A 10,328-nucleotide genomic window follows, 5' to 3' on the forward strand; every position below is an offset into this window, starting at 1 on the left:
GCAAGAGGTAGGGACCTAAGCTGTTACTGTCTGCAGTGTAGGAGGATGTGCTTTGGTTTCCAGTTGTAGAGTAAATGTGGCCCCATAACGATGGTGAAGGTCAGTGGGTGGGGCAGTGTTGTCTGAGGGAGGACAGTGATGAGGTCAGAGCACCTGCTACAATTTATTTATTGTTATTATGTTTTATTTTTGGCCATACTGTGTGGCTTGCAGGATCTTAGTTCCCTGACCAGGGATAGAACCTGGGGCCTCGGCAGTGAAAGTGCCGAGTCCTAACCACTGGACCACCAGGGAATTCCCCATAGAACCTGCTACAAAAGGGGAAAGTGATATATTTTTTTTCTTCCTGGAAAAAGAAAGGAAATTCGGTAAAGAGTAAATTCTGATACAGCTTTGGGCTGATTTTTAAATAAACATCTCAGCTTCAAGAAGAAAAATCAAGATTTTTACTTTTCCTCTCTGCAAGGTGTTCCTTTAGTGACTGGTGGTTTATAGCAGATTTCAGTGGCCTGAGTTGTAAATGCCTAGAGACTGAAACTTGTAGCTGTGATTTCACGGTAGAATTTCAAATGTCAAGACTACTTCCAAATATGGGGCACTTTGCAAACCTAGGACACTTGGTATTCACCGTGAACCCAGTGTGGCTTGATTTGTTCTTTAAGGACTTGAAAGTCTAGTGGAGGAAAACAGTCATTGAAAAAATAATAGGAGCAGGAGTTCTGGAGTAGACAGCCTTGAGTTCAGATCCTGACTCTGCCTCTGACTAGCTGGGTGACCTTGGCAATTTCACCTCCCAGTGCTTTAGTTACTTGGTCTGCAAACTGGGGTTCATAGTACATAGTCATAGCACTCAATGAGAGGATACGACATTAACATAGGCCTGGCTTGTGGGAAGGACTGGATTTCAGGTGTCTCAAATGCACAGAAAAGAACAGCCACTCGGGTCAGGAACAGAGATGGCTTCACAGAGGGGCATTTTCTTCAGTGGTCCTTGCGGATGCTTGGGAGGTGGCTCACGGAGAAGTGGGATAACAGCAACCCCACCAGGGGGACGATTGAATCAGGAAAGTGAAGTTGGGGTGCCACAAAGAAGTTCAAGTTCTGTGAGCCCTGATTTTAACTCTTTTGCTGGATCATTCTGTATTTGTCAACATCTTCTTAGTTCACATTGTCCTGCCTCTTTTAAAAAAATTATTCTTCCAAGAATCATATATTATTAGAGCTTAACCAACTTTTTCTATGCAAACTGCAAGAGGCAGGACAATGTGATATTTTTGATATTGCCTTTTTTTTTCCCCCTTTGATATTGAAGTTAGTATTACTGTTTAAGTAGTCTACTATAAACCGGCACAAAATTGATGGATTTTAGTGCATCTTATCTACTTTAAATACCATCTATATGGTGATAGCCCACTGTCTGCCGTATCTCTGCATGTGGATGTTTAATAAGTGTCACAAACTCATCGCATCCAAAAACAGAACTTCTGGTTTTTTACCGCAAAAGAATCCTCTCTTAGTCTTTCTCGTTACAAAAATGTCACAAGTAACCATCCAGTTGCTCCAGCGAACATCTCAGGAATCATGCATGATTCGTCTTTCCCCCACCGCTGCACACAAGCCAGTTCACCGACAGAGCTGTCTGTTTCATCTTGAGAGCATATCCCCAAACCATCCATGTCTCTGCATCTCCCCTGCTCGTCGAAGCCACCCTTCTCTCTTGTTTGGGCTTCTATATGAGGGTCTGTTGTGGTACCACTCCTGTTAATTTTCCACCAGAACCATCAGTGCAAGAGACAAGACCATGCCGGGCTCCAGAGGAGCAGTCTCCAGTGGGCTCCGTCATTCTAGAGTGACCCCAACTCCTCATGAGGGCTGCACAGCCCAATACGGCCCCATCACCTCCCTGCCCACCTTTGCCACTCTTACACTCGAGTTTACCCTCTAACCTCAGCACCAGTGACATTTTGGTCCAGATAATTCTTCATCATGGGCGGCTGCCCTGTGCACTATAGGATGTTTAGAGTCATCTCCACCCCTACCCACTAGCTGCCAGGAGCACCCTCCCCCAGTGTGGCAACACAATTGTCCAGTATCCCCTGGTGGGAAAAAGCGCCTCTGTTGAGAGTCACCAGTCACTTCACACTGGCTTCCTTCCTGCTGAACAAGATGAGCATCTTTCCACTTAGATCCATTATATCCTCTTCCTTAGATGGTCTCATGTCTGCCTCCTTCTCTGTTCTGATCTTGGCTCAGATATCACCCCCTCAGAAGGCTCTTCTTGACCACCCACACTAAGGTGGCCCCTTCGAAGTCACCCTGTACTGCATGGCTGCATTTTAATTTCTTCATATCCTTTGTCAATACTGAAACGACTTTGTGTATTCCTTTGTTCAGCATCCCTTCATTATGTTGTAAGCTTCGTGAGAGTAGAAACTTGCCTGTCATCATGAAGTATCCCAAATACGACCCAAAGTACCAGGCCCACACGTGGCAGGTGACAATAACAAATGTCCAACGGACGCATAAATGACTTCCTCCTCCTTCACTGAGACTTTTTGGAAGGTCGAGGTGGGATTACAAAATGCTTGGGGACTTCCCTGGTGGTGCAGTGGTTAAGAATCCGCCTGCCAATGCAGGGGACACGGGTTAGAGCCCTGGTCCGGGAAGATCCCACAAGCTGCGGAGCAACTAAGCCTGTGCGCCACAACTACTGAGCCTGCGCTCTAGAGCCCACGAGCCACAACCACTGAGCCCATGAGCCACAACTACTGAGCCCACGAGCCACAACTACTGAAGCCCACGCACCTAGAGCCCATGCTCCACAACAAGAAAAGCCACCACAATGAGAAGCCCGCGCACCGCAACGAAGAATAGCCTCTGCTCGTCGCAACTAGAGAAAGCCTGTGCACAGCAACGAAGACCCAACACAGCCAAAAAAAAAAAAAAACAAAAAATGCTTGGGATAATTCCAGGACATGATTTCTGGAGAAAGTCTAGGGAGATTTTGTTTGACAACATCTTCTAGCCTCAGCTTTCTTAGTCTGGTGAACTAAGTGCCAGGGGTCCCAGGTGAGTGACCCCATGGATCCAATCTTCTTACTGAGGAGTTTCTGACCAAAAGGTCACTTCTGGGACAACCCAAGCAGAAGCCTGGCGGGTGGAGAATATTAAGGTCATGGAGAGGTTGTTGACATAAAGGGAACATTGACTTCCAGGAAAGGGAAGGGGCCCTGATGGGAGCCAAGGTGTGGGAGGGCGGAGGTCATGTCCTAGGAGGCTGGGGGCACCTCTCCCTCCCCCGGCAGTGTGGCATCCACCCCATCCTCCTGACCACTGCGTGGTCACACACACCCCTCTCTTTGTCTCACAGGATGCATTTCCGGGGCTTCCAGCCAACCTCTTGACTCTCTTCTCTTTGCCAAGTACAAGGGCCAGTTCTGTCTCCTTCTGACCTCTCTGAAGCTGCTGATTCAGTGAATCACTTTCTGTCTTCATTGTCTTTCCCACTCTTGGCAGGCTTCCTTACAGAAAAAAAAACCCTTTGCAAAATGAATATTGACCGCAAAGATATGTTTTTCCACTTTTTTTTTTTTAACATCTCATTTTTCAATCTCAGTTGATTCAACTTGTTGCAACTACAATACATTACAATTAAATATTGGAGGCAGGGCTTCTCTGGTGGCGCAGTGGTTGAGAGTCCGCCTGCTGATGCAGGGGACATGGATTCGTGCCCCGGTCTGGGAAGATCCCACATGCCGTGGAGCGGCTGGGCCCGTGAGCCGTGGCCGCTGAGCCTGCGCGTCCACAGCCTGTGCTCCGCAACGGGAGAGGCCACAACAGTGAGAGGCCTGTGTACTGCAAAAAAAAAAAAAAATATTGGAGGCAGAAGCTGGGGACAAAAGGCAATATTGATAGAATGTATGTTAACTATTGCCGTTTTCAAGATAAAAATGAATCACTTGATTATTTCCTATAGACATACAATTGCTCAAAAGAGCGCACTGCCAGGTGGCAAAAGCATCAATTAGTGTAAAACACGTGCCCACAGGATTGAGGAAAGTGTCCAGCACTCTTTGTGGCTTTTGTTCCCTTGCTGGAGAAACTCAAGCAAGAGTCTGTAGTTCTCTCTCTGACAGCACCAGTGTGTGCAGGGCTGGGATATCTGGTGTCTGGACTCCTGAGAATTTGCATGTTTACAGCCCTGTGGTGAACTAGTGCTGAGGAATGCTTTGCCTCCAGATACTGTCCCACCTGGGTAGAGCTCGGTGATGGTGCTCGAGAAATAAATCAGAAAAGGAACTGGAGAATTACTGTTTGAGGACAAATTCAGACTATTCTACCAAAGGCTTATTAACTGTCACACACACACACACACACACACACAGTGGATGCTGCCCTGGCTACAGTACAGCTCTAACTAAGAGTTTTGAAATCTTGGTAGAACATACTGGATTCTAAAACCTGCTGGGAGACTTTTGTCTGAAGAGGCTAAAGCCGGTGTGTCATTTTTGAGGATGACTCCAATACTAAATCCCCTTCCAATCCACAAATGTAAAGAATGGTTTTGTTCTAGGGAACCCATGAAGTAAGTTGAATGCACATTTTCAGAGGAAAGAGTCTTCTGTCTGAGATGATAAAGCTGTACCCACACCCCAACCTCAGTAACACAAGTCCCCCTGTGTAATTCTCCGTGTTCATATAGTCATCTGATGATGATTGTCAGCATGCAGATCTCTTTTTATCAAGCAACTGGATATATAGAACAAATCCCCTTTGTTGTCTAAACCAGTCAGAGTGGGTTTTGGTTGTTACATGTGCAAGCATCCTAACCTGTAGAAACTCACTCGAAGGAGAAACTGAAAAACCAGGCCTGAGTTTACCTCTTGTCTTCATTTCCTAGACCTGCCCTGATAAAGTATCACAAACTGGGTGACTTAAAACAACAGAAACTCATTTTTTCGTGGATCTGGAGTCTAGAAATCTGAAATGAGGTGTCGGCAGGGCCACACTCCCTCTGAAACCTGCAGGGGAGGCGCCATCCTTGCTTCCCACCTCTTTCCGGTGGCTCCTGGCAACCCCTGGTGCTCCTTGGTTTACAGCTGTGTCACTCTAATCTCTACCTTTGTTATCACATGGCCTTCTCCCTCTGTGTCTGTGTCCAAATATCCCTCTTCGTAGAAGGACACCAGCCATATTAGGTTGAGTCCACAGCATGACCTCATCGTAACTAATTACATCAGCACCGACTGTTTCTAAGTGAGATCACGTTCTGAAGTACTGAAGGTTATTACTTGGACATAGGAATTTGTGGGAGACACAATTGAACCTGTAACGGGGCCTTTCCAATACCTTGATTGCTCTCAGAAACGACAGCAGGGAACTCTGCGGGGAGCCAGGAGGTCCAGCCTGGGAGTGCCCTCGTTGTGTCCTTGGATTGGTGATTCCTGAATTGATCAGGTCAGGGCTCACCTGGATGAGTCTGCACCATGAGCTGACTGTTACTCCTAGAACTTGTACTGGTTCAAGCAGGTGTCACCGGCAGTGGCACATTGGAGCTGTGGAGCCTAGGACTGGGCTGGACTGGCAGACGATGCTGGGGGTCCGGGGCTGTCGGCAGGAGGCTGGTAACAAGCATCCTCATGGCAGCTCTCACGCCCGGGACAGCTCCTGTACACACACCCCAGCCTGGGCTGGGTCCGGAGCAGCCAGTGGGCAACAGGAATGGGGCCAAGACCCCACCCTGGAGGTACTCTGTGTTCTCCTCACCAGCACGGCCCCAGCCAGCGTTCCTGCAGACATCGGGGGTGACGAGAACCCGGGGCCGGGCATGTCCACATTGTCAAAGAGCGAGGGGCCAAGTGTGCATCCGTGTTTCGGCCGGAGACCCCATGCAGAGGGGGAGGAGCAGGGAAGGGCCTGATGAGGGGCGTGTGGGGCTGGCTTTGTCTGGAGAAACCAGACCACAGGTTGGGTCCGGAGACTGGGCTGGCCTGGCATCTGGAGTTGGATTCAGTGCGCTGGAGGCTGGATCTTGTGCCGGGAGGGTCAGAGGTCAGGCAGAATTGGGAGCCTGAGAATAGCCACTCCAGGAAATGAAGGGCAGTCTTGACGAGTCCTGAACAAGTATTGGAGCCGCACATCTGGCGCTGCGTTATCCGGGCTGTTGGTGTATTTTCCCCTCAGTGGTTCTCAACCCTGGCTTCACACGAGAATACTTGGGGTGTATTAAAAAATACTGATGCCAGCGTCACACCCTGAGAAATTCTGATTTAATTGGCCTGGGGGTGGGACCTCCACGAGTATTTTTTAAAGCACCCTAGGTGACTCTATTTTGCTTCCAGAGTGGAAACTCGTAGTTGTTGAAGGACAAGCGTAGAAAATGGAGAGTTCTTTTTCCAGCTCCCGGTGAGGCAAGGACTCAAGTACCGCATTTAACACAACTGGAAACCAGAGCACTAATTATCACAGAAAAACAAGTTCTGACAGATTCCTTCACCTCTGGAGCCTCCTTTGGAGTGGGGAGGATGCATCCTGGCAGGGCCGCCAGGTCGCAGAGCCAGCTCGCCCAGAGGGCAAGGCCTCTTCCCTGGTAAACGGCAGCTTCCTCTCAGAATTCGGGTGTCTGCAAGGGAGGGTGGTGACACTGACGAGACCGTGGCCAGAAAATAGCACTGGCCCCAGAGTGGCGCCAACTGATGTCCGTGGCAGGAGGACAGATGGTGGGCACCGCTGGCAGAACACCATAGGAGCGCCCTCGGGTGGCCCCCGGGGGTAATGGAGGGGATGAGGACTGGGGTGGGGTGAGCTCCGCCCCTGTGGGTGGGTCACCCCCATGGAGAGAGCACCCCCCTCTCTGACTTCTGCTCAGGAGGAGGGCACGTGAGGCGTCCAGCCAATGCTTCTAAATTTTAGGCCTGGCCCTTCCGTACAGGGCAAACTAATTAACCTTCCAGCCTGGGCGGCGGGGCAGGGGCAGAATATACCAGGTCACCTTGCAGGCTTTCCAAAGGTTAATTATTTCGCATTTCAGCACCTCCGGGAAAGCTCTGAGGTCCCTCATCGTGGTTTCTTCCCCACCCTGTTTCCTCTCTCTGCACCCTTCCTTCAGGCTTGACCTCATGTTCACTTGAATTAAATTTCAGCCATCTGAAATGGCATAGCTGGCTGGAACTTAGAGAGTGACATTAGGAAAGCACCAACGTTTTTATTCACGCTGGTCTCTTTCACCAAGTTAAAAGTCCAAGGCATCCTGTAGCAGAGGTGCCGATAGTTGTACAGTGCCCTGCAGTTTACGGACCACTTACATATGTATCATCTTGCCAAATCGTTAAATTCTGAAGACAGATGTAAATAGATCTGGACCTTGTACCATCTCTGCATTATTGGGTACAGGGGTTTCTCACCTCTAGACCACCTTACAATGAGAGATTTTTGGTGCTCAAGGAGCTAACTCATTTTGCTGGAATTCAGATCAGAGCCACCATATTGTGAACCTAAACTCTAAGGAATAGTGTTGGATCAAGACTCACCTGTCTTCCAGGGCCCATCCGAGCAGACACGGCCCTGGGTGGTCACTTTCTTACGTCCAGGAGCAGCCCCGCTCCCTTTATGCCCTTCCTTCTCCAGCCTGTGCATTTAACCCCTGGAGACATGTAGTAAGAACGCACCCTTCCATCAGGGCTTACTGGGCGCTCGGATAATTCCCAGTAGGTCCTGAAGAGCCCTTGTAGTTGACCAGTGCCTGAGCTGACTCAGTTTTCCCCCCTGTCTCTCCTCCCCCGGTCTGGGCCCCTCTGGGGTCCGTCTGTCCAGAATTTTCCTCTCCTCAGGGCCTGAGTGTGGTGCCAGTTCCTGGTGAACCAGACTTTGTAATAAAATCCTGCAGAAACGCATCTGCTCCGAGCATTAACCATTTGTATTGGCGTCCCGTCCTCCTGTTGTAGAGCCTCAGGACTCAGCCCATGGTCTGTGCAGCCAGGGCCCTTGGGGTGAGGCTGTGCTGGGAACACGGGAGGCTTTTCCACATGGAGTTTTCTGAGCGGAGCCCATGGTACGTGCTCTGGTGACTTACGCCTTTCTTCATGCACACATGACAGAGCTTTGCACAATGGGACTGCCCCATCCAGATTCCCCACCCAGTAGGCTGCTGACCCAGCGTTGTCTTTTCCCATGCTTGTCTATATGCACAGACTCCATAGGCCTGTGTGTTGGCCCAGACACATAATCCACATATGCAAACCCCAGGGGTAGCTAATATTGACCAGTGGGTTCAGAACGTGTCAGTCTGATCACTCCATGATGGAGTCATCCACCAGCCTTCCACCGACTGGTCTAAACATGGACTAATGACACAGCCTAGAGCCATCGTTCCATTAGATGTCACAGATGGTGATTTTCTAGCTCTGTCATTCCTTCTGAAACGATTGGCTGGAATTCTTCTAGGAAAATAAACTTTCCCTCATGAACTTTTTTGGCTTTCCTGAATACAGTCTGTATAGGAAAGACAGAATAAATGACACCCTCATACTCTCCAATGGCGACCAATTTTTTTCAGTATAATTATGAATTCATGGATTTTATATATTTCATGGGTTTCAATCCATTGCATTCATTATTCTTTTAAATGCTCAAATTGCTCCCACTTAGATCAGTGGGAGCCCTTTCAGGTTTTGGCTCTCATGGCCAGTTTCTAATTATTTTGTTGTTCTTTCGTGTCTTTAAGGCATATTCCACCAGGTATACACAATCAGAATACTGCATTGAAAAGCCACAGAGTCATGCTTTCTGTGTGAGGTTCTGCCAGCTGTTTAATGTATGTTAGGTTTGTTATACATTTTTTTCTATGTCTGTATGCTTGACAATTCCATAATGTAAAGTTAAAAAACACATGACCTCTAGAATCCCATAGAAATGAAGGGTCCGACGTGTAAGGATGTTTGTCACAGCAGTGTGCAGTGACCTGGAACCAGGAAAATGGGGATGCGTGTTAATAATTTTGTGTTTATTTATGTAAACACTCACATGACCCCAAAGTGAAAACTATGAAACAAGATACATCTCAAGAAGTCTAGCTTCTGTTCTTGTTTCACTCACCCAATCCCACCTTCCCCCAGACAAGCTTTTTGTATTCATTTTCTTTATCCTTCCATTGTTTCTTTTTGAAAAGATAAGCCCCAAAGATGGTATACTACAGACACTCTCTGCACCTTGATTTTTTTTTTTTCACCTAACAATATATAGGAGATCTCTCCATATCCATACTTAGAGATCTTCCTTGTGACTTTTTACAGTGCCAGGTATAGTGCTTCATGAAGGTGTACACCTCATTTTATTCAGCCTGTGGATGGATATTTGGGTTGTTTCCAAGGTTTTGGTATCACGCATAATGCTACCACGCCTTGCACAAACACTGTGTCGCTTTTCTTTCCAATGTCTCTGGGATAGATTTCTAGAAGTGGGATTACTGAGTCAAAGGAAAATGCACGTGGGATTTCAGTAGGCATTGCAAATTGCCTTTCCTAGACGTTGTACTGGTTTGCATTTTTAACAGCAGTGTATGCAAATGCCTCTTCCCCACGGCCTCTGGTCAGAGTGCTTGTCATATTTATGAATATTTACCAGTCTGATACGTGAGAAATAGTATCACGGGATAATTTTAATTTGCATCTCTTTTACTTGAATGGAGTCTAGGATCTCTTCATGTGTTTAAAGGACTTTTGCATTTATTTTTTGTGAATTAGCTGTTGTATCTTTTGCCATTTTTTTCATTCATATTGTTAGTCCCTTTCTTTTCCCTTTTTTTTTGACTCTTTATACATTCATGATATTAGTCCTTTGTGATAAAAGTTGCAGATATTTTTTGTCTTTGACTTTGCTTATTTTTTTTTAATTAATAGACTTTATTTTCAAGAGCAGTTTCAGGTTTACAGAAAAATTGTGCAGAAAGTAGAGTCTCATATACCCTATCTCCCGACACACAGTTTCTCACATTATTACCATCTTAGGTTAGGGTTACAACTGATAAGCCAGTATATTTGCTACAATTGATAAACCAATATTGATACACTATTATTATTATTATTATATATATATATATATATTTTTTTTTTTTTTGCAGTACACGGGCCTCTCACTGTTGTGGCCTCTCCCGTTGCGGAGCACAGGCTCTGGACGTGCAGGCTCAGCGGCCATGGCTCAGGGGCCCAGCCGCTCCGCGGCATGTAGGATCTTCCCAGACCGGGGCATGAACCCGTGTCCCCTGCATTGGCAGGCGGACTCTCAACCACTGCACCACCAGGGAAGCCCACCATATTGTCTAGATTACTGTA

The 10,328-nt window shown here is 47.4% G+C and overlaps 1 non-coding gene across 1 annotated transcript; it reads right to left on the minus strand.

Annotated features, from left to right (window-relative positions):
- Positions 1-221: 221 nt before the first annotated feature.
- Positions 222-294, minus strand: TRNAE-UUC (transfer RNA glutamic acid (anticodon UUC)). Its single transcript has one exon. It is a non-coding gene; the product is annotated as a tRNA-Glu (tRNA).
- Positions 295-10,328: the final 10,034 nt, after the last annotated feature.

This window comes from Aethalodelphis obliquidens, unplaced genomic scaffold (genome assembly GCF_003676395.1).
Source record: "Aethalodelphis obliquidens isolate GAN/ISIS:26980383/991018 unplaced genomic scaffold, ASM367639v1 scaffold19, whole genome shotgun sequence".
In the NCBI taxonomy this organism is placed as follows: domain Eukaryota; kingdom Metazoa; phylum Chordata; class Mammalia; order Artiodactyla; family Delphinidae; genus Aethalodelphis; species Aethalodelphis obliquidens.